Source organism: Hordeum vulgare, chromosome 5H (genome assembly GCF_904849725.1).
Source record: "Hordeum vulgare subsp. vulgare chromosome 5H, MorexV3_pseudomolecules_assembly, whole genome shotgun sequence".
NCBI lineage: Eukaryota > Viridiplantae > Streptophyta > Magnoliopsida > Poales > Poaceae > Hordeum > Hordeum vulgare.
Genome location: NC_058522.1, coordinates 160,481,669 through 160,507,497, shown reverse-complemented (window position 1 = coordinate 160,507,497; position 25,829 = coordinate 160,481,669).

Below are 25,829 nucleotides of genomic sequence, written 5' to 3'. Positions count from 1 at the left end.
TACAATTGTATCGTATCATAGAAAATACAATAACATCGTCCCTCAACTACGGGCTTGATGACTTAGTCTCAACATGACCAACATGCACACAAATAGCACCAATCTTGTACACGTCCCGAAGGGGAAGGCACGCAGGTGCTTACCTGAAGACCTCTTTGGCTCATTGATTTGGTCAAGCGCCTCTCAATCATGTTGTCACCCTAAAACCCTACGATAGCTCATAGTCAAGCAGGATTAAAACCTGAAACTAAATAACAAATAAAAACTGGAGTAATTCATGCGATTCTCAACAATGTCAAAATAAACAGAATTGTTAATTCAGTCCAACTTTTTTAGATTTAATTTGCTTAAATGGCAGATTAAACATTGAAAAGCAAGAAGTAAATATGAATAATAGGTAAAATAGATCTACATCCAAATTTATTTATTACCGACTATTAATAAGTATATACAGACTATTATTAACTATATACATACACTATGGTGATTTTATTGATGCCCAGGTTTGTATTACAGACTATAAATAAGTATATACATATATTATTGTAAGTTTATTATACCTATTGCTTAACTCATGCCGACTCATCGCATGTCAACTCATTGACATGAGTCTTTAATAATCACGACTAGTGAAGAGTCGCTACCCCAAAACGACTCGTCGACTCGAAAACCTTGAGTCCAGGTCAGGCTAGTAGTAGTTAGATTCACAAAAGACTGAAGAAATGTGACAAATCGCAGCAAGAAATATTAAATGAGCTAGTTATTTTTACGTAGGAATGTAACACGCAGTTCTTGGTAAGGACTGGTATTCTCCATTGGTGTTAATAGAACATTACTTGGTAAAATTGAGTGCCTTTGAAAGAAGTAACAAAGACAATATTTGATCCTTCTAATTGAATTATTTCGCCACACTATTTTCTCACTGAAATTATTTTTTGTATAGATAAACACAAGTGACACGTAACTACAGATGTTGTCATACATAAATACAACTGAAACCATGGACACCTACAGAGATGTTGACATACATAAAACTTGTCGTCGCATGTAACTATAGTGAGATATGTATAAACAACATAATGAATTTTGTTTCTTGATCTTCTAGTCAGCATGCCAGTCTTCAGCAAGAGTTCTACGAGACAACACTTAAATCTCTTTAAGAGGAAAAAATTAGGTTGGGTTTGTTTCATTACTGAAACATTTAAATCTTCAACGACATTACATACATAATTTTTCAAATGGCACTTGCAGCAACCATTTGTGTCTAAAGTAAATTAGCAAGTGAGTGGGTAGGAGGGAGGGAGGAGCTACCTGCAGAGAGCAATTGCCAGCAGCAGGGACCTCGTGTGGTCTACTGAGGCACCTTTTGATGGGCGTCCATGGGTGCCCTCTATGCCGGGTAGTCGAACCGCTACTCTGCTCCTGCTGCACATAGACTTCGCCACCTGTGAGGAAGCCTGACAAGGCCACGCGGGACGGAGGCGTGAATGAGGCAATCATATCACAAAATGCACCAACACTACATCCAACAAGAAAAAGTACTTCTCACGATACAAGGAATCATAGACTTGATAACACAAGGATTAATACGTTGGATAATGGCAATGGTTATGGATATAGAAATAATAAAAATAATAGGTCATGCAATCTACAAAACCAACTAAATTAGCCAGAAAAAGGTAATGATCTGATGCACTTATACTGTATGGCACAGAACTAGAATTACACCAAATATATTGATAGACACTCAGTATGTTATGAGGTTGATGAAACTGATCCAATTCAGAGATTCCATCCTAACACTACCCCTTTTCACAGCAACAATTTGATTATTCTCAAGTTTCTTAACACAAAAGAAAAAACACGACATGTGTCATGGTTTGGTCATGGCAGATGTCTTTGTGAAAGGACTTAGTGGTGAAGCCATCGCAACTATGTGATGACTCAAAGGGGTTGATCGGGAAACGGGAGATGAGTTTACCCAGGTTCGGCCCCTCAGATTAAGGTAAAATCCTATGTCTTGTTGTGTGTATATTGTTGTAGAAATCGATTACAAGGGTGCGAGTTCACGTGACCTAGCTCTCAATTGATGTTAACTTAGCCCTATCCACCCTAGAGACTCGCCTTAATATACAGGTCGAGGCTCTAGGTTTACAAGAGTCCGGGTCACATTACAATTCGTGAGCTGGTACGTCTCTAACTAGCCTTGTCCCCTATGCAAGGAAACTCCAGGCGACTATTTTCCCACATGGGTCGTAAGTCGCCTTCTTCGTGTCTTGGGCTGCAACCGGCTCTCACGGCATACGCCTTGTGTCTTCCGCTTCATAAGTCATGGCCCATCTTGAACATGGATACTGAGCCGCCATTATCCTGACCCGGCCCCCTAGGGCGGGTCTCATGATGGGATAATATCCCAACATTAGGCCCCAGATTGACTTGAACTTTGTTCACGTCAATAAACATTTCTTATATGTTTGGCGGCTCAATCAAAACCTCAACCTGCTCCCAACGAAGGACTTGTCGGCTTATAAACTTCTCTTGATTTTCCGCTGCAGAGATTAATGACGTCAGCCATTCAGAAATTTCAGGAATCTTCATGACGTCATCCCAACGGCTCTTTTGGTCTATCTGTCTCGCCCGATAATCGAGGTACCATCAATTCCAAAATTTACGGCGTCCCCTAAATTCCCGCGCCAGCTGTTTCCATTTCCCCCTCAATCTTTAATTATCGACGGGGGAATCCCTTTTTACTTTTACCCTAGCTCCTCTTCATCTTCTACCTCGAGTCTTCAGTCCACGATGCACCGCCGTTGTGCCTTCCTCTGACGAACACTTCGATGCAAGGGTTTCACTGCTGCACGTCTTCTGCATCGAGCCGCAACCTTCTTCCACCTCTGTCGACGCCATCAGGTACGTCTTCATCTCCTGTAGTAGATCTGTTTAGATCACTCACCATGGCTCACCAGATCTCTTAGGGTTCTTCGTGCTGCCATTAATAGCACGAGTTCATCCGATTCCTTTAGCAAAATACTCTCCGTCGATAAATTGCGTAATGGATATGAAATCAATCTCGCACAAACTTCATAGATATTTCTGCGAGAACCTCGTGGTCATTAGTTGTTGCTACCACCATGCTTCAATGTTATCTGAGCCATTGAATTTTCTTTTTCATACTGCTGGTAGATCCATCTTTCTTTGTGCTTTGATAGAAACCTGTTTATCCAACACTTAGTAGAATCCAACATCATTGTTTCCCCGTGATCCAGTGTTACCTTCTCATAAGCCAGTTTAATTATTTTTGTAACTCGCCACCTTTGTGAGCCGCCTTGTAGTCAGGCGACTGAAGTATTATGAATTTCTTTATTGACTATTTCTTGAACTCCTCACTTCTCCCAACGATTTTTATTTTGCTAGAATAACCCGCCAATCATGCTTATGCAGCTTGCTTCTTTCCGATTCTGAAAGTCATGTCAAAACCATCAAAGTGTGATTGGGTACCTTCTGACATTGATGAAGCCACCTTGCAACGATTCGTGTCAGTGAGGACCTTGTCTCCTAAAGAAATAATTGGACGGAGAGCCGCTGTTGGAGAACTGCGACCTCAACGTGCCAAACGGGAAGTAGTGGTTTTCGTAGACCATTTAGAACGAGGCTTCTCTCCTCCTAGTTCAAAATTCTTTCGGGATGCCCTCAACTTTTTCAACCGGGAATTTATGTCAGTTTTAGGTCTTTTGTGAATCATACCTAGGAATAGAACCCACTGTTCCCTTATTTAGGGAATTATTCTATTTAAACCGCCAAACAGAATGGGCTAGCGGCTCCAGCTTAGAACTCAGCGGAGTCACAATCTAGAGGCGACGTGAAATTAACTTTCCTGCTTCCACCTTGCCTAGCCACCCCAAAGGCTGAGGAAAAACCTGGTTTTATTGCAAGAATACTGCACCATCTCTGGAAAATCCTTTGGCAGGTTTAAGAGAAGAGCGTCTTCCAATGGACTTCCAACTCCCCGTGGCTCTGACCCAAGAAGAACGAGCCGCCCACAAATTTGTTTGGCCACAGCTGAGAGCTTTGAATGCTAATGGTTTGACCGGGATTGATTTAATCCAATGCTGGGTGGAATGGTGCATTATGCCCCTAAGTCACCAAGATGGACTGATGTGTCATTATGACAGCGATTTAAATAATGCTCAGCGTTTCACCAATGTAATGCTTGACTCTCAATAAGTCAACAGTCTTGTGAAGAAATTATGTGGTGAACCCAAAGCAGCATGTTCCAAAATTGGTTTGAAACCATTCTGCGACGCGAATCTGGCTCCTAAGGTAAAAAAATCCATCCTTTACCCATTTTATTTGGTATTTCTCGTTGTTCTCTTGTAGGACTAACTTCCCGTATTGTAGAAAAATATGCCCTTCTAGAAACGTAGGCTAGTAAAGTCAAGACACTCGCAAAGAAGAAGAAAGCCAAGACAGGTGTGGGCGAGTCATCTGTCGTGGGTGAGTCACAAAATATTGAAGAATTGTCTGAGGTAAATGTCTAGACTATCCCTTTGTTGTAGCATTTGATTGTTCTAACCATTTTTCTTATTCTTAGGGGGGTGACATTTAAGGTGATGTTGAACATGCTGAGGTAATTTCAATATCTTCGGACTCAAATATTTCCTTGGAAAGACCTCAAAGGCGGGTTTGTAGGAAAGTCCCTATGAATCATTCAGATGCTCATTTGGATCCTAACTTCCTTTTGAAGAAGGCTATGTATACTCCAAAACGCCACACCGTAGCTCCTCATGCGATCTTATGGTGGGTCTGCCTGAAAAAACATCCGGCCGCAAGCGCCGCACTATGGTGCCTTCTCTTTCCTTATCAAATATATTGTCAACTTGCTCAAACTCACCAAATTTTTCTACGGTAAAAGGTGTCTCCTCCTTCATCTGGCGACTCAACATCCTCAAAATTGCCACCCCTTGTTCGTCTCGCAGGGTATGTTGCTATTTTCTTTACGAACACTTGTTTCAATACTTCATATGTCATTATAGATGCCTTAACCTTTCATATTTCAGAGCTCAAGCAAAGAAACGAAAACCCGGTGGGTCAGCTCCAAATATTGAAAAGCCTGAAGTGGAAGAAACAAATGCCTCTATCCACGATACTCGAGATGAACCAACTATAACTTATACTGATCCTCCAGAAATCACTGCCATGGATAATATCCCTGATGTTCAAGCCAATCCACCAAAAACTGATGATATGACCATGGATCCGAGTCAGAAAGAAAATCTCAACCCGCCAAGCCCCCTGAAGTCATCCAAAGACGCCATGCTTGAAGAAGATGATGTTGTCATTATTGGGACGGGTCATACGACGCCCGTTCGTAATGTGTTGGCTAAGCATACTTTCGGGGACGTCTCAACTAAGATAGTCAAAGGAAAATCTGCATTTGAACTCCCTAATATCGAGAAGCTGAATTTTGAAGAGCTGCATGCAGGATATCTAACCCGCCTTTCCTTGAGCCGAGACTTTGAAGCTGGCCTGGTAAACATGATGAACAAAATATACGAGCTATGGTGTTATGGAATAAATTACCCCATATATCCCTTTGTGCCCCCCAAGAGGCGGGTCATCTTCTTGAAGATGGGCCGGGTCTTGTTTAGTAATCTTGAAAATTTCAACCTGTAGCTCCCAAGGGCTGGGTCATCTTCGTGAAGATGAGTGAGGTCTAGTTTAATAACCTTGATAACTTCAACCTGTAGCCCCCAAGGGTCGGGTCACCTTTTTGAAGATGCGTCCGGGTCTTGTTTAATAATCTTGAAAACATCAACCTGTAGCCCCCAAGGGTCGGGTCATCTTTTTGAAGATGAGCCGGGTCTTGTTTAATAATATGCCCCCTTTTTTAGAGAAGCAAATACATTAGCCCCCAAATGTCAAGTGTATTGCTTGCAATGTGCTTGAGACTTGATGTCAACCGATCAATTCGACCAAGTAGCGACAAGGTAACTGATCCTTCCTGCTTGATTTTGTAGGAGACTATAAGTCAAACTGAAGCATCCTTAAGTGGGATGAAAAAAGTTTGGGACGTCAGCAAGACGCAAGGGCTGCGGCGGAGGAAAAACTTCGAGCCACGTTGACAGAACTAGAGAAAGTCAAGGCTGAGCATCTTCGTTACAAAGAGTCAACTGAAGCTGAGAAAGCCGCCCTGGTGAAACATGTTGAAAATGTTGAGGGCCAATTGAAACAAGTCATAGAAGAATTGACTGGCCTTCGCCGACACATCTCCAATATGACCAATGCTATCTTTGGTAAGTCCTTGAGATAGTGCCTGTTATAATCTTTGTAAAGGACACAAGGTGTCAGGCGACTTATGTTTCATTTGCTCCTTGCAGGCCCTCGATCCACCAATCTTCACGATGATTCTGTTCTGAAGCTAAAGGCGATATATACCCTGACAGAGCAACTCTATGTTGGCGGCTTACTGACCGTCAAGGCTGTATGGGGGAACAAAGACCCGGTGAAATATATCAGGGATATGCTAAGGCAGCTTTCAACCATTCCCCAGCATATAGAAGAAATAAGGAAATCATCCGCACGGAAAGGCCTGATCACAGCTATGAGACAATCAATAGCATATGCTCTAGAGCTTAAGCCGAATGAAATAGCTCGCGGGTTTCCTGAATATAAGGATGACGGCTAGTGCGTAAAGGATGTTCGCCCTGCGGCAAACCGCCTTGCTTAGAGCCTTGATCTGTCAAAGTATCAGGCGTCTTATGATGATGACAGTAAGCGTGTGGTGCCTCCCAGTTTTGCAAAAATAGACTTGACTCCTCAGCGATGTAAGCATCTTTTCGCCTCTAATGCTAACCCGTCAACCATCTTGATATAAGAAGCTGAATTCATGCTTTAATCAATTGCACCTGGGATGTGGATAACTTCCAGATCTAAGACCACGAAAACTCGCCACAGGGTAAACTCGAGGCGGCTTAGACGTGGCGACCTTCGAAACTTCAACCTGTAGAAGAAACTGAACCGGGAGAAAACTTGCCATCAGGTTAATATAGAAAAACTTTTGGACTATACGAGCCATGTAATTTGCTTTTGAGCATACTTAAAATTGCTTATTTACTTGCATTAAGAGCGATGCCAAACTTTCCTCGCGTTACATTGTAATATAAGTAGCCTTTTTTTAGCTATCGGTGGTTTAGGAACTATTGTGTTCTTTCTTCCTTGATCATCGCCCAATGTGAATGAGTCAACACAGCTGTTGAATCTCTACCTGAAAATATAACACCATATGAGGTGGAAAATAAGTTGGCTCAGTGAGTTACGGTGGGTAGACGGGCTTGCAAGGCTCTAGTTATACCCTAAGAGGTTTTTGCAAAAACCTTTATGTGTTTAGACTGGCTGATCAGGCTCAAGTCAAGCTTCAGTGAAGCAGGTTCAGTGAACCCATGGTTTGTCTATTTTCCATATGTTGGCTCTCGCACGTACATCAATGTTTTAACCTTGGAAGTTCAGGGTCCAATATTGGATTGACTCGCCAAGAGTACACGGGTCATATGGGCGAGTCGCAAAATATACATTCCAGTATAACCATTGTAATGCGTTAATTTTTCGCTAGCCAAAAGGGTAGTAAGGCGGGACTTAATGAGTCAGAAGCCCCCAAATGACCTATGATCAAGGAAAAATGGGCATAGGATAGCAGAAGACAATGCTATTACTGCTAAACGACCCGGGGACTAGTAGCCCCCAAGTAAGCCGATTTTTATCGTTTATGGTCATACACTGGCGTCTATGTTTGAACCATGCATCATGGCACTTGATCCTCTTTGGCTTACTAGTATCCATGTTTGAGCGATCACATTAGGGCGACTCGCTCTCTTTGATACTAATAGCGTCCATGTTTGGATGGCATCCTTGGCGGCGACTCATCCTCTTCGGCGGCTTATTTTCATCAATAAAGACTCATGCTCAAATATAGGCTGAATCGGCAAAGACCCTGAATTTCATGGGCGTCGGCTTTATTGATGTAATGTAAAGAGTACAGAATTACCTAGCTATGTACATGGATAAGGAGCCAATGTATTTAAGTATAGTAGGGCCATAGATGAGCAATGTTCCACGGGCAGGTTGTCTCTTCCTCCGTGGTTGGCTTGTTAGGGCGTAGATCAATCAAGTAATACGAGCCGTTGCGGAGGTTTCTGCTGACGATGAAGGGTCCCTCCCATGGAGGCGAAAGCTTGTGCATGCTAGTATGATCTTGAATCAATCGAAGCACCAAGTCGCCCTCCTAGAAGACCCGGCTCTTGACTCGTCGATTGTGGTAACGACGCAAGTCTTGTTGGTAGATTGCCGATCATGCTACGGCTAAATCACGCTCCTCCTCGAGAGCATCCAAAGAATCCTGACGTGCTTGATCATTATCGGCTTCTATGTATGCAGCAACTCTGGGAGAATCATGCCTTATATCACTTGGGACAACCGTCTCCGCCCCATAGACGAGGAAAAAGGAGTGTAACCAGTAGATCTGTTCGGTGTTGTTCTGATACTCCAAAGTACAGAAGGAAGTTCTTCGACCCAACAACCCGGAGTGTGCTGCAGAGGAACCATGAGTCGGGGTTTGATCCCACGCAAGATTTCCTCGTTAGCCCTCTTAGCTTGACCATTAGATTGTGTATGAGCTACTGTAGATACATCAAGCCGGATGTGTTCTCGTTGGTAGAACTCCTTCATTGCCCCCTTAGACAAATTAGTACCATTATGAGTAATGATGTTGTGGGGATAACCAAAATAGAAAATCAGCTTCTTGAGGATATGACCATCGTCTCTGCTTCGCAATTGCTGACCTGCTCTGCTTCAACCCACTTGGTAAACTTATCAACTGCCACCAGCGGATGGGTCTTTTATTGGAAGACATTTTAAACGGGATGACCGTGTTAAGACCCCAAACTGCGAAAGTCCATGTAATTGGGATCATGCGCAATTTTCGAGCTAGCACATGTGTCTTGCGTCCAAACTTCTGACATCCGTCACATCGATGCACTATGTCCTCTGCATTGGCATGAGCCATCAACCAGTAGAAACCATGGCAAAAAGCTTTTGACACCAAAGATCATGACCCGGCGTGGTGTCCACAGTCGCCCGCATGTATCTCGTTGAGAATATCTCGCCCTTCTTCCGACGAAACACAGCACTGGAAAACCCCACAAGTACTTCATTTGTGCAACTCCCCTTTGTGTATAACCATGGACTTGCACCATCGCACGATTTGCCTAGCAAAAACTTCATCAGCTCGCAACTCGCCTCGAGCTAGATAAGCCATGTACGTTATCGTCTAGTCAGGAGTTGCCCGAAGAGCTGCCACCAACTGTGACTCCGGGTCAGGAACCGCTATGTCTTCTTCAGAAAGCAACTACATAGAAGGATTATGTAAGACATCCAAGAACACATTGGGGAGGAACGGGCTTACATTGTTATCCGAGTTGGGAGAGAGCATCAGCCGCCTCATTTTGTCAATGATCGATATGATCAACCTGATAGCCATGGAAATAACCCGCCACCTCGGTTACTGCATGCGTATAAGACACCATTAATGGATCCTTCGAGTGACAGGTTCCTGACACTTGCTGAGCCACTTAATCTGAGTCGCTTAAGCACCTGACTCGGCTCAGGTTCATCTACTTATATATCCTAAGCCCATGAAGCAAAGCGTCATACTCAGTTGCATTGTTTGTGCAAGGAAACATGAGTCGCAGAACATAGCAAAACTTTTCTCCTCTTGGGGACTATAACACCACTCCAGCTCTCGAGCCTTCCAACTGAATAGGATATTCTTGGCCTTCTTCTTTGCGTTCAACAACCACCGCCACACTCACCGCCTTAGAATTAGGTGCAATGTACAAGAGCATTAGCTCTTTGTCAGCCGGGGCTGCCAGCACGGGCGGCTCAGCAAGTTGCTTCTTAAGGGCCTCGAAAGGCTCATTAGCCGCATCGGTCCAGACAAAGTGATTTGTTTTCTTGAGCAACTAATAAAGAGGAATAGCTTTCTCACCAAGGCGACTTATGAAATGACTAAGTGTCGTGATACAACCCGCCATACGCTGGACCTGATTAATGTTAGCCGGCTTCCCAAGCGATGTTATCGCATTGATCTTGTCCAGGTTAGCTTCTATGCCACGCTCGGACACAAGGAATCCCAGCAATTTTCCCATAGGGACCCCAAACATGCACTTGGTCGGGTTAAGCTTCATCTGATACACCCGGAGGTTGTCAAACGTCTCCTTGAGGTCGCCTAGAAGTGTTTCCTTCTTCTGTGACTTTACCACGATGTCATAGGCATAAGCATGGACGTTACGTCCAATCTGATTGTGCAAACAATTCTGAATGGAAACACTGATAAGTCATCCCCGTGCACTTGAGCCCAAAAAGCATTGAGACATAGCAAAAAGCACCATAGGGCGTGATAATGGTCGTCTTCTCCTGATCCTCCTTGGCCATCTTGATCTGATGATAACTAGAGTACGCATCCAGAAAACACAGCCGCTCACAACCCGTCGTAGAGTCAATGATTTGATTGATACGGGGAAGGGCAAAAGTATCCTTTGAACAAGCTTTGTTGAGGTCTGTGTAGTCAATGCACATGCGAAAAGTTTCGTTCTTCTTGAGAACCAAGACCAGTTTAGCCAACCACTCAGGGTGAAAAACTTGGATGATGAACCAGGTGGACAGAAGTCGGGCGACTTCTTCTCCAATTGCCTTGCGCCTCTCCTCATTAAAACGACGAAGGTACTGACGAGCCGGTTTCATCTGGGGATCTACATTGAGATGGTGCTCAGCGAATTCTCTCGGTACACCTGGCATGTCACAAGGTTTCCATGCGTAGATGTCCCGATTCTCACGAATGAATTCGACGAGCGCGCTTTCCTATTTGGGATCCAAGTCGGTCCCAATTGTAAACCGCTTGGAAGAGTCGAGAGGGATGAAATCAACCAGCTTGGTATCATCTGCCGGTTTGAACTTAAGTGGTGGCTCAGAATCAACCGTCAGCTTTTTCAATGGCCTCATGTCATCTGGATCCACATTGGTCTTGTGGAACTTCAACTCCTCGGCATCGCACGCCGATTCAGCATATGCAGCGTTTCCTTCTTCACACACCTGAGGTATCTTTTAGTTCCCGTTGACTGCGATGGTGCCCTTGAGACTCGGCATTTTAAGCTTGAGGTAGACATAACAAGGTCGGGCCATGAAACGAGCATATGCCAGCCGCCCGAACAAAGCTTGATAAGGACTTTTAATTTTTACTACCTCAAACAACAATGACTCGCTCCTATAATTGGACTCATCACTGAAAGCCACATTCAACTTGATCCGCCAAACAGGATATGCCGACTTGCCCGGAACAATGCCATGAAAAACTGTGGTTGAGGGCATTAAGTCCTTCTCATCAAAGTTCATCCGCCGGAAGGTGTCATAGTACAAGATGTTGATATTGCTACCTCCATCCATGAGGAGTTTAGAGAGCATGTATCCACCAACCTAAGGCACCACCACCAATGCCAAGTCACTCGGGTTATCAATTTGAGGCGGGTGATCAGCTCTACTCCGCGGACAGGTTGTTCAGACCAATTTAAGTATCTGGGAACCGCCAGCTCAGCCATATTGATGGCCCTCTGCTTTACCTTCTTATCTCTTTTACTGGTGCCCGTGGTGAAGACATGGTATTTCCCACCATTCAACTCCTTAGGGTTGCTCTGAAAAAAGACCTGGTTGTCTGGCTGCTGGAAATTACCCTGGTCATTATACTGCTGACTACCTTGGCCCGATGACTGTCCACCATTATTATGTGAGCCACCTCACCCCTGAGGCCCTGGGTTAGGGACGTCACTGAACAAAACTCCTTGTGACCCGCCCGGGCCAAACTGACCCTGCTGGGCTCCCTCGTTGCCTCCTTGGTGATCCTGGGACACCTGAAGACAGAACTCCTGCATCACAAAATAGTTTTCCCAAGAGTGAGTAGACGGGGCACCTGGGGTACTATGTTTAGGGCAAGGTTCCTTGAGCAGCTCTTCATAATTGCGCGGCTTCCTTCCACTAAAGCACCGGTCCTGAAAGCCGCCCTGACTCATGTCCTGTCGTTGATTCCGGGGTCCGGCATTGGTGTTAGCAAAAAAATTAGACACGCCATCTTGTTGCCTTGTCTTTCCTTGACCTCCCTGGTTGTTATTGCACCCAAAAGTTTGGAAGTGACCCTTAGCTCCATCTCCCCTTTTAACTTCACTGGCCTTCTCATCATCAGAGCCGGCGTCCTTCGTGCCATCCGACTCAGCATACCTAGTGAGGGTGTCCATCAACTCGCCCATATCTTGCACCTTCCGCTTGAGGCGGCCAAGCTTCAACACCAGGGGCTGAAAATGATAGTTCTTCTCCAAGATTAGCACGGCCTGAGCCGCCGTAATGTCATCTGAAGAGTGTATGATTTCCGCGACCTGCCTAGTCCAATGGTGAGCTGATTCATCCGCCCGCTAAACACAGTGTTGGAGATCTACGATGGTCATCGGACGCTTGCAGGTTCCTCGAAAGTTTTTGACGAAGCGCTCCTTGAGCTCCGCCAAAGTGTTGATGGAGTTGGGTGGTAAGTTCTTCAACCATGTGCAAGAAGGCCCTTCCAACATCATGGTGAAATACTTGGTGCAGACCGTGTCACTAGCATCAAGCATATCCATAGCCAGTTCATAACTCTCAACCACGCCCCCAGCTCAAGATCAGGTGTATAGTTGGGTACCTTACGGGGGCCTTTGAAGTCTTTGGTCATGTGCTCATTGCGTAGAGCAAAAGATAGGCAGGGGACCCCTACATACCTTCCTCCTTGCCCACTGTATCTACGAGTCGGCTGGGCATAAGGTGGAACTCCCTGACCCGCCAATGCCGACACTCCCTCTGCCTCGGCCTACCGGGCGGCTCGTGCTGCATTGACAAGCACCTTAGCATTCGATGATGGAGGCTCTAGTGGATTGATCTGAGGTTGGTGTTGACGGACATTGCTGGAAACCTTCGGAGGAACATCCGGGCGACTCTTCGAGTGGCTTGCCTGCAGCGTGGACTCCACACGATCACCACTGTATGAAAATTGCGCCTGATGGACCACCGCCATTTTTAACATCTCGATGGCGCTCCTTGCCTCCAATTCCACCACGGTATTCCCACGAATAGGAAGAGACTCTAAGTGGCGGGTCGCAGCTAGCACATTATCCATCGGGTTGAAGAAGTAACCCTGAGGCGTTTGGAAGTGTTGAGCCGCCTGTGGGTTCAACGGGGGCTGCATTGGCTGTTGGACAATCTCAACTTGTGAACTGCTCTGGCGAGGCGGGTGATGGTTCGCGCCGGGTGTTTGTGGGCTGCTGAACATGCGAGTAGGATTAAGGTTGGGTGGGACACGACTCTGACACCTTCTCTGATAGACAGCGGCCGACGCGACTTGCTGGCGGTCGAGTCGCCATGCCTCCAACTTCAAACGCTCCACCTCTTCGTCGATCTGAACCTGATGATCCGCCATCCGGGTCTTCTCCGCATCGATCTGGCGTTGTATCTGAGCCATCTCTTCACGAAGTTGGGTCAATTTAGCGTTAACTTCCTCTTGGTTATCAGCTTTCACGGCTACTACCATGAGTTTTGACATCTCAACCATCGGATTTGACATGGCGTGAGACGGTGTCTTCCCAGATCCGCTGGCCCCATTGGCAGTTGTCGCGTTTGGCTGGTCCTGAGTCGCTGTGGCCCTTGCCATATAGATGGCGACTTGGCGGGGTGGTTCCCGTGGCCCTTCAGAGATCGTCGCCTTAGGGAACTGATAAGTCTCCAATGTATCTATAATTTTTTATGGTTCCATGCTATTATCTTCTCAAACTTTGGATGTTTTGTATGCCTTTTATATCTTTTCTGGGACTAACTTATTAACTCAGTGCCAAGTGCTAGTTCCTGTTTTTTCGTGTTTTTGACCCTTTTAGAGGAGGATTTTAAACGGTGTCCAAACGGAATAAAACTTCCGAAAAGATTTTTTCCGGAACAGAAGATACGCGCCAGACTTCAAAACCAAGGCAGGGGCCAGCAGGGGACCCCACAAGCCCCCTAGCGCGGCCAGGGGGGCCGCCCCTAGCGGGCTTGTGGGCCCCCTGTGGCTCGTCTGCCCTACCTCTTCCGCTTATAAATCCAGAAAAAATCCAAAACTGCGTCACAGATCCACGAAAATACTTTTCCGCCGCCGCAAGCTTCTGTCTCCGCAAGATCCCATCTGGGGCATGTTCTGGTGCCCTGTCGGAGGGGGGTTCGGATACGGAGGTCTTGTTCATCAACACCATGACCTCTCTGATGATGCATGAGTAGTTCACCATAGACCTTCGGGTCCATAGCTAGTAGCTAGATGGCTTCTTCTCTCTCTTGGATCTTCAATATAAAGTTCTCCATGATCTTCATGGAGATCTATCCGATGTAATCTTCTTTTGCGGTGTGTTTGTCGAGATCCGATGAATTGTTGATTTATGATCGTATTATCTATGAATCTTATTTGACTTTCTTCTGATCTCTCTTATGCATGATTTCATATCCTTGTAATTCTCTTCAAGTTGTGGGTTTTGTTTGGCCAACTTGATCTATGATTCTTGCAATGGAAGAAGTGCTTGGTTTTGGGTTCATATTGTGCGGTGACCTCACACAGTGACAGAAGGGGTAACGAGGCACTCACCGTGTTGTTCCCATCATGGGTAAAAAGATGGGGTTTTCATCATTGGTTTGACTTTATCCCTCTACATCATGTCATCTTGCTTAAAGCGTTACTCTATTCGTCATGAACTCAATACACTAGATGCATGCTAGATAGCGGTCGATGTGTGGAGTAATAGTAGTAGATGCAAAAAGTATCGGTCTACTTGTCTCGGACGTGATGCCTATATGTATGATCGTTGCCTTAGATATCGTCATGACTTTGCGCGGTTCTATCAATTGCTCCACAATAATTTGTTCACCCACCGTATTATTTTCTATTCTAAGAGAAGCATCTAGTGAACACTATGGCCCCCGGGTCTACTTCACACAATATTTTCAGCCTTACAATTTTACTTCGTTGCACTTTCCGCCTTCAAATCTCACATTGCAATCAATCTTGAAGGGATTGACAACCCCTTTATAGCGTTGGGTGCAAGATCTTTTTTGTTTGCGCAGGTACTCTGGACTTGACGCGATTCTCCTACTGGATTGATATCTTGGTTCTCAAACTGAAGGAAATACTTACTGCTCATGTGTTGCATCGCACTTTCCTCTTCAAGGGAAAAACCAACGCAGGCTCAAGAGACGACAGAAGGATTTCTGTCGCCGTGGAAGAAGAATTTCTGACGCCGTTGCCAGGGAGGATCAAGTCAAGAATAGTCTCCTGTCAACGTGCCAATTTCTGGCGTCGTTGTCGGGCAGGATCAAGTCAAGAATAGTCTCCCGTCAACGTGCCAATTTATGGCGTCGTTGTCGGGAGGATCAAGTCAAGAACTCATCCAAGTAAGTGTCGCAAAATCATATCTTGCATTTACTTTTTTGCCTCTCGTTTTCCTCTCCCCCACTTCTGAAAAACAAAAATTTACAAAATAGTTGCCTTTTTTCGTTTGCCTTTTTCGTTCGCCCTTTTCTCTCGCTTGCTTTCTGTTCACTTGTGTGCTAGTTTGCTTGCTGAAGTCACCATGACTGAAAACACCAAACTTTGTGACTTCTTGAATACTAATAATAATGATTTTATTACTACTCCGATTGCTCCCACCACTAGTGCGGAATCATACGAAATCAATGTTGCTTTGCTGAATCTTGTTATGAAAGAGCAATTCTTCGGCCTTCCTTGTGAAGATGTTGCATCCCATCTTAATACCTTCATTGAGCTTTGTGATATGGAAAAATAGAAAGATGTGGATAATGATGTGATTAAATTGAAGCTTTTTCCTTTCTTGTTGCGAGATTGAGCAAAAACTTGGTTTTCGTCTTTGCCCAAAAATAGTGTTGATTCTTGGAATAAGTGCAAAGATGCTTACATATCCAAGTATTTTCCATCGGCTAAGCTTATCTCTCTCCGTAATGATATTATGAATTTTAAGCAACTTCATCATGAACATGTTGAACAATCTTGGGAGAGAATGAAATTGATGATTACAAATTGGCCCGCTCACGGCTTGAGTCTTTGGATGATTATACAAATCTTTTACGCTGGCTTGAATTTCGCTTCTAGAAATATCTTGGACTCTGCCTCGAGTGGAACGTTCATGGAAATCACGGTAGGAGAAGTCACAAAACTCCTAGACAATATCATGACGAACTACTCTCAGTGGCACACTGAAAGGTCACCTACTAGTAAGAAGGTACATGCTATAGAAGAAATTAACTCGTTGAGTGCTAAGATGGATGAGTTAATGAATTTGGTTGCTAGTAGAAGTGCTCCTTTAGATCCTAATGACATTCCCTTGTCTTCCTTGATTGAGAGTAGCAATGCTAGCTTGGACATTAATTTTGTTGGTAGGAATAATTTTGGCAACAACAATGCTTTTAGAGGAAACTATGTTCCTAGGCCTTTTCCTAGTAACCCCTCTAATAACTTTGGCAACTCCTACAACAATACTCATGGAAATTACAATAGATTACCCTCTGATCTAGAGAGTAATATCAAAGAGTTTATCAACTCGCAAAAGATTTTCAATGCGTCCATAGAGGAAAAACTACTCAAAATTGATGATTTGGCTAGGAGAGTTGATAGAATGTCTAGTGATATTGATGCTTTGAAAGTTATATGTGCTCCTCCCAAGATCAATATGGATGAAAATTTGAAAGCTATGCATGTTTCCATGAGTGAGAGAAAAGAAAGAACCGCCCAAATTCGTGCTAGACATGAATGGCTTAAAAAGGCGTGTTCTCGTGATAAGAATCACGAAGATCTTAAAGTTCTTGGTGTGACTCCCATTGAATCTTTGTTTTCTTGTGTCAAACCTAATGATGATGGGGCTGGATATGAATCCACTTTGGTTGAAAAACGCCCCAATGATTCGGAGTCCATCTATCTTGATGCTAAAAGCATTGAAAGTGGAGTAGAAGATATTAAAACCTTGAGTAGTAATGAAACTACTACTTTGGATTTCAAGGAATTCAATTATGATAATTGCTCCTTGATTGAATGCATTTCCTTGATGAAATCCATGCTAAACTCTCCACACACTTATAGCCAAAACAAGGCCTTTACCGATCATATCGTCGATGCTATGATAAAATATCTTGAAGAGAAACTTAAATTGGAAGTTTCTATCCCTAGAAAGCTTCATGATGAGAGGGAACCTACTATCAAAATCAAAATCAAAAACTATGAATGCAATGCTTTGTGTGATTTGGGTGCTAGTGTTTCCGCGATTCCAAAGTCTTTATGTGATGTTCTGGGTTTTAATGAGATTGAGGAGTGTTCTCTTAATTTGCATCTTGCGGATTCTACTGTCAAGAAACCCATGGGAAGGATCAGTGATGTTCTTATTATTGCAAATAGGAACTATGTACCCGTGGATTTCATTGTGCTTGACATTGATTGCAATCCTACATGCCCTGTCTTTCTTGGTAGACCTTTCCTAAGGACTATCGGTGCTATCATCGATATGAAGGAAGGGAATATTAGATTTCAATTTACTTTAAATAAGGGCATGGAGCATTTTCCTAGAAAGAAAATAAGATTGCCTTATGAATCGACGATGAGGGCTACTTATGGTTTGAGCACCAAAGACGACGATACGTGATTCAATCTCCTTATGCCTAGCTAAGGGCGTTAAACAATAGCGTTTTTTGGGAGGCAACCCAATGAATTTATCTTTTTATTTCTGTTTTGTTGCATCCACACCATCATAATTCTATTATGATTGTGTCTTTTGTGTTTCTTTTTGTGTTTGAGCCAAGCAAAACCTTTATGACTAGTCTTGGTGATGGTTGTTTGATCCTGTTGGAAAAAGACAGGAACTTTTCTCTCATGAGATTATTTTTCATTTTTATCCAGAAAGAGCTTTTGAGTTGATTAATTTTGCTGCTGGTTGATATGCCTTTTTCCGAGGCAGTCGTAATTTTTCAGAATTGTTGAGGTACCAGAAGTATTCGAAGTATACAGATTGCTACAGACTGGTCTGTTTTTGACAGATTCTGTTTTTTGTTAATTTGGTTGCTTGTTTTGATGAAACTATGGATGGTATCGGTGGGTACTAGCCATGTAAAAGTGATAATACAGTAATCTAACACAAATATGAATAGAAATCAAGTTTGCTACAGTACCTAAAGAGGTGGTAGTTTGTTTTCTTGTGCTAATGATATCACTTGTTTCTGTTTAAGTTTTGTGTTGTGAAGTTTTCAAGTTTTGGCTGATGTTCTCTAGGACAAAGGGATAAAGAATGGAAAGAGCTCAAGCTTGGGGATGCCCAAGGCATCCCAAGCCAAATTCAAGGACACCAAAAAGCCTAAGCTTGGATATGCCCCGGGAAGGCATCCCCTCTTTCGTCTTCAATCCATCAGTAACATTACTTGGAGCTATATTTTTATTCACCACATGATATGTGTTTCGCTTGGAGCGTCTTGTATCGTAGGAGTCTTTTCTTTTTCTTGTGTCACAATCATCCTTGCTGCACACCTTTTGAGAGAGACATGCACTCATCGTGAATTTGCTAGAATGCTCATCATGCTTCACTTATATCTTATGAGGTAGATAATTTTGCTCTATGTGCTTCACTTAGATCTTTTAGAGCACGGCGGTGCGTGACTTGGTAGTTGGTTTGTGCTATGAAAGTAGTCCCAAAGGTGATAGGTACCCAAAGAGGATACAAAAACTTTCATGTGCATTGAGTAGAAAGAGAAGTCTGATTCCTCTCAATTAGTTTTGAGACGTGGATTTGGTAATATTAAGAGTTATGTTAGTAGGGTGTTGTGGATCCAGAAATACTTGTGTTGAAGTTAGTGATTCCCGTAACATGCACGTATGGTGAACCGCTATGTTAGGAAGTCGGAGCATAATTAATCCATTGATTGTCATCCTTTGTGTTTCGGTCGGGATCGCACGATGGTTAAACCTACCAACCCTTCCCCTAGGAATATGTGTTTAGCACTTTGTTTCGATTACTAATAAAAACTTTCGCAACAAGTATGTGAGTTCTTCATGACTAATGTGAGTCCATGGTATAGATTCACTTTCACCTTCCACCATTGCTAGCCTCTCTAGTACCGCGCAATTTTCGCCGGTGCACAAACTCACCATATGCCTTCCTCAAAACAACCACCATACCTACCTACTATGGCATTTTCATAGTCATTCCGAGATATATTGCCATTCAACTCCCACCGTTCCGTCTCATGACTTGTGCCGTCACTCTCATATTGCCATTGCATGATCGTAAGATAGCTAGCGAGATGTTTCAACGTCATACGCCAAGCTAGATCGTTGCACATCCCGGTACACTGTCGGAGGCATTTCCTATAGAGTCATCATCGTTCTAAGCTTTGAGCTCTGAGTAAATAAAAGTGTGATGATCATCATTATTATAGCATTGTCCCATGTGAGGAAATAAAATAAGAGGCCAAAGTTTCCCACATAAAAAAAGAGAAAAATAGCCCAAAAGAGCCCAAATAAAAAAAGAGAAAAAGAGAGAAGGGACAATGCTACTATCTTTTTCCACACTTGTGCTCCATAATAGCACCATGTTCTTCATTATTGAGAGCCTTTTGTTCTGTCACCACCATATAGTAGTGGGAATTTTCGTTATATAACTTGGCTTGTATATTCCAATGATGGGCTTCCTCAAAATTGCCCTAGGTCTTCGTGAGCAAGCAAGTTGGATGCACACCCACTAGTTCTCCTTTTGAGCTTTCACATACTTATAGCTCTAGTGCATCCTTTGTATGGCAATCCCTACTCATTCACATTGATATCTATTAATGGGCATCTCCATGGCCCTTTAATACGCCGAGTCAATGTGACCATCTCCTCCTTTTTGTCCCACAACCACCACCACACTCTATTCCACCTATAGTGCTATATCCATGGCTCACGCTCATGTATTGCGTGTGAGTTGAAAAAGGTTTGAGAAAGTAAGAGTGCGAAAACAATTACTTGGCCAATACCGGGGTTGTGCATGATTTAAGTTACTTGTGTGAGGATGATGGAGCATAGCCAGACTATATGATTTTGTAGGGAGAACTTTCTTTGGCCTTGTTATTTCGAAAGTTCATGATTACCTTGCTAGTTTGCTTGAAGTATTATTGTTTTCATGTCAATAGAAAACTATTGTTTTGAATCTTACGGATCTGAACATTCATGTCACATGAAAGAAGTTACAAAGGACAACTATGCTAGGTAGCATTCCACATCAAAAATTTAGTCTTTATCACTTCCCTACTCGAGGACGAGCAGGAGTTAAGATTGGGGATGCTTGATACATCTCCAACGTATCTATAATTTTTGATGGTTCCATGCTATTATCTTGTCAAACTTTGGATGTTTTGTATGCCTTTTATATCTTTTCTAGGACTAACTTATTAACTCAGTGCCAAGTTCCAGTTCCTCGTTTTTCCGTCGTTTTGACCCTTTTCGCAGGAGGATTTTAAACGGTGTCCAAACGGAATAAAACTTCCGAAAAGAATTTTGCCGGAATAGAAGATACGTGCCACACTTGAGAACCAAGGCACAGGCCAGCAGAGGACCCCACAAGCCCCCTAGGTGTGGCTAGGGGGCCGCTCCTAGCAGGCTTGTGGGCCCCCTGTGGCTCGTCTGCCCTACCTCTTCCGCCTATAAATTTAGAAAAATTCCTAAACTTTGTGAGAGATCCACGAAAATACTTTTCGGCCCCGGCAAGCTTCTATCTCCGCAAGATCCCATCTGTGGCACGTTCTGGTGCCCTATCGCAGGGGGGATTCGGATACGGAGGGCTTCTTCATCAACACCATGACCTCTGTGATGATGCGTGAGTAGTTCACCATAGACCTTCGGGTCCATAGCTAGTAGCTAGATGGCTTCTTCTCTCTCTTGGATCTTCAATACAAAGTTCTCCATGATCTTCATGGACATCTATCAGATGTAATCTTGTTTTGCGGTGTGTTTGTCGAGATCTGATGAATTGTGGATTTATGATCAGATTATCTATGAATCTTATTTGAGTTTCTTCTGATCTCTCTTATTCATGATTTCATATCCTTGTAATTCTCTTCGAGTTGTGGGTTTTGTTTGGCCAACTTGATCTATGATTCTTGCAACGGGAGAAGTGCTTGGGTTTGGGTTCATACCATGCGGTGACCTCTCCCAGTGACAGAAGGGGTAGCAAGGCACGCATCGTGTTGTTGCCATCAAGGGTAAAAAGATGGGGTTTTCATCGTTGGTTTGAGTTTGTCCCTCTACATCATGTTATCTTGATTAAAGCGTTACTCTGTTCGTCATGAACTCAATACACTAGATGCATGCTGGATAGCAGTTCATGTGTGAAGTAATAGTAGTAGATGCAGAAAGTATCGGTCTACTTGTCTCGGACGTGATGCCTATATGTACGATCATTGCCTTAGATATCGTCATGACTTTGTGCGGTTCTATCAATTGCTCGACAATAATTTGTTCACCCACCGTATTATTTGCTATTTTGAGAGAAGCCTCTAGTGAACACAATGGTCCCCGGGTTTACTTCACACCATATTTTCAGCCTTATAATTTTACTTTGTTGCACTTTCCGCCTTCAGATCTCACTTTGCAATCAATCTTGAAGGGATTGACAACCCCTTTATAGCGTTGGGTGCAAGCTCTTTTGTGTTTGCGCAGGTACTCTAGACTTGACGCGATTCTCCTACTGGATTGATACCTTGATTCTCAAACTGAGGGAAATACTTACTACTCCTATGCTGCATCGCCCTTTCCTCTTCAAGGGAAAAACCAACGCAAGCTCAAGAGACGATAGAAGGATTTCTTTTGCCGTAGCAGGAACCCGCCTAGCCTTCCCTCCTAGAGAGGGCAGATCGAGTCACTATCTCCGATCGATGACTCGCCATCAGAATTGACAGGGGTATCTCCACCAGCTTCTGGCTCATCCGGGAGGCTAGCCCCTTGCATGTAGCCGACGAAGACGCGACTTCGTCCAATATGAGAGAAGTGGCGGGTTGGGCAAGCCGAGCCGGCTTGACGATGTCGGTGCATATGTCCGGCTTGGGAACCGGCGTTCCGATCTTGCCGATGAAGACGTGGATCTTGCCGAAGGGGACCGGAATCCTGATTCGATTGAACCGGCCCCGGGACCCAAGCTCGAATTGTCGATGTAGTACTTTTCGTGGCGACTCTTAGTCATGAGGCCGACCGTGTAGCTCCCGAACCCTGGAAGGGCTCCCTTCGAGAACTCAACTCCATCGTGTGCAGGCCCCACGGTGGGCACCAACTGTCGTGGTTTTGTCACGGTAGATGTTATTGTGAAAGGACTTAGTGGTGAAGCCATCGCAACTATGTGGCGTCTCAAAGGGGTTGATCAGGAAACGGGAGACGAGTTTACCCAGGTTCGGCCCCTCAGATTGAGGTAAAAGCCTACGTCTTGTTGTGTGTGTATTTATGTGGAAATCGATTACAAGGGTGTGAATTCGCCTCACCTAGCTCTCGATTGATGTTAACTTAGCCCTATCCACCCTAGAGACTCGCCATTATATACAGTTCTAGGCTCTAGGTTTACAAGAGTCCGGGTCAAATTACAATTCATGAGCCAGTACATCTCTAACTCGCCTTGTTCCCTATGCAAGGAAACTCCAGGCGACTCTTTTCCCATATGGGTCATAAGTCGACTTCTTCGTGTCTTGGGCTACAACCAGCTCTCATGGTATATGCCTTGTTTCTTCCTCTTCATAAGTCATGGCCCATCTTGAACATGGATACTGAGTTGCCATTATCCTGACCCAGCCCCCTAGGGCGGGTCTCATAACGGGATAATATCCCCAACAACATGCCTGCATAGCGGAGTTTCAGTGGGCAGTAGCAGTCAATGTAGAAGGAAATAACAATAATGGACAAGGGAAATACTTCCAGGGGTTGTTTGGATACAGAGTTTTTGACAAACCAGTTTTGCTAATTTAAGGATGTAATTACCTAAAACTATGTTTGTTTGATATAACAAATACTTGGATAAGTAAATCATGGTTTTCTTAAAACTGAAAAGGTGAGTATATGGAAAAACTCGCACTCACACCAGGCTAGAACAGGAACGGCTACCCCTGCTAGGTCACACTCGCACTCACACAAGGCTGGAATTGATCGTATCGTAGCAACATCGGCATTAACAGGGACTAGCACGCCTACCTGTATACACACTCATGCCGACCAAAAAATACTATAGCCACAAAGATCTATTGTTATACAAATATTAGCAGAAGGGAGATGTTGTCGTATGGCTGCTAGGCTGGCAACTAGGTGGATGGAGTCGGGCAGGATCTAGAGGAGGTCTAGACCTTCATCCGCGTCGTCCTATGGCACTACGGCCAAATCAACCACCCATTGGGCATGCCCAGAATCGCAACATGAGGAGTAGGAGCACCCCCATCCTCGCTGCAAAGGACGTCGAGGTGGACGCACTCCTAGCATCGAAGTCCTGGACGTGGACGGGGAGTCGCTGATGTCGCCATGGATGAGGTCGACTCTAGAGGATGCTACCATCGTGGATCTAGGACTAGCGCGACTTGTTGGCTTACTTCAAGCTCCCCACCGACCGCCAGATCTGAGGCCAGATGCGCTCGGAGTTGAGGTAGAGAGAGAGACGGGGCAGCGGCGACGTCGAGCTACAATTGGTTTTGGGTGGGGCGATGACTGGTTTAGGGTTTCAGAATGGCACTCGTATATATACTCCACTATATGGGCCAAATGGGTCAGCTTATATTGCATAAGTTTTTTTAAGAGACCGGTGTTAAAAAACGCATATTTTAGTTACTCCTAATATTGAATACAACTCTTGAACACAAAAATAAGAATACAAAAAGATCCAACGCAATCTATAGCAAAGAAGAATTAGACCTACCATATATTTTTTGAATTTTTCATTTTTCGAGTGGTCAAAATGAGTTTTTTTAAAGAACCTATAATATATTTGTTGCAAAATTGGACCAAATAAATGTTCTAAAATACTAGGACATATTTAATATACCGTTGACCAAATAGTTGGGTGTCTAAAGCTATGAATCACCTCTCGTGCAAAAGACAAATTTTCGTCGATTCAATTGTAAGCGGATCGAATTTGAACTGTAGTTGCCTCATAGTTTTCTCCTTATTTTTTCAAAAATGATTTTTAGGTACACAAGTATCTATTTAATCATAGAAACAACAAAATTTTCACAATATTCCTCCCCTAGATAAGAACGGTCATACCGGCAAACTTGGTCGCCTTTTGAAACCGGCATAAGAAATTAAAAAAATCAAAGAAATTGAAAGTCTCCCCATTGTGTCAATATATGTGACCTAGTATCCAGGAAAAATAACCATATTGGACTACGACAAATGTCTTACAAAAGTGTTCTTGGAAATAAGTTATCATGTATGAATATACATGGCTTTCAAGGCAAATGACCACTGTTATGGCAACAATCATGGCATAGTTTATTCAAATGATATCTTATTTTTCACAAGGGTGCATCTCGGAATCGAAAACAATGTTGCCTAAGAAAGTTTTCATTTTCTTTGGATGAAAATTTCATTTTCCATTTTTTGAGTGGCAAAAATGAGTTTTTTGTGAAGGACCTACAATATATTTGTTGAAAAATTGGACCAAATTAATAGAAATTGAAGCTGGGCTCACATAGGTGATTGGATTGATCTGCAATTTTGATGAGGATGATAAGTTCGGCATACGAAAGCACTATAAAAATTGCATACCATTTGGATAAATAAAAATGTTACTTCCTTCACAACGCTCTCCACTCAACTCAAAATTGGGACAAATATTGAGGAAAATTAGATACATTAAAATGAGCTAAAATTTGATGGAGGGAGGTTCTATGGGTATTGTCATGCCCTGATAAAATTTCGAAAATTATAAAGCAATATGAAATATAGTTTATCTGGCAAAAATTCAGCTCATTAGGAAATGCCTATCTAGTACTTCCTTCACAAAGCTTCTAGTTGAACAAAAACTTTGGAAAATTCCTGAGGACGATTTAATAGGAAAATAGAGCTAAATGTTTTCATGAGGCAATGATTTGGGTAGGAAAGAGTGCCCAAAAATATTGAGGGCAATCAAGAAAATATAAATTCCAACATGTCTATGTACTTATACTTTTTGACCTTGTCGACACCTATACAAGCCACGTAGGCGCAATTGTTGAGTTGTCTGCCCAGTCACCTCTATTTAAGCCTATGACCTTCTTAATTTTGTCATGGAGTATCACATCCCTGACCCCTTAAGCAAGTTAGCTTTGTGCTCATGTTTTCTTTGCATTGCATCTAGGAAATTCTCAACAAGAACAAAGTAAGTGGTGAAGGAAAATTCAACAAACCCTAGCCACTTGTCAAATTAAAGGAAATTCAAACTAGTTAAAATCAATGAACCCAAAATGGCCTCAAGAAAAGTTCAATCTTTCTGATAAATCATGAAAGTAAATAAGCAATGAAGAAAACCTTTTTCTTGACACTTTAAGCATTTTAAATAAATGCAAAAGGCTACTGGTTTCAAGTTTTAAATTTGAAATCAGAAACTTTAAACTTTCAAAAATGTTGAAAACTTTGGGAATGGTTGGAAATATTCCAACAAATATTCTGGTGTGTTTTAAATAGATTTTACAAACTATTTGGGAGCTGAAATAAATAG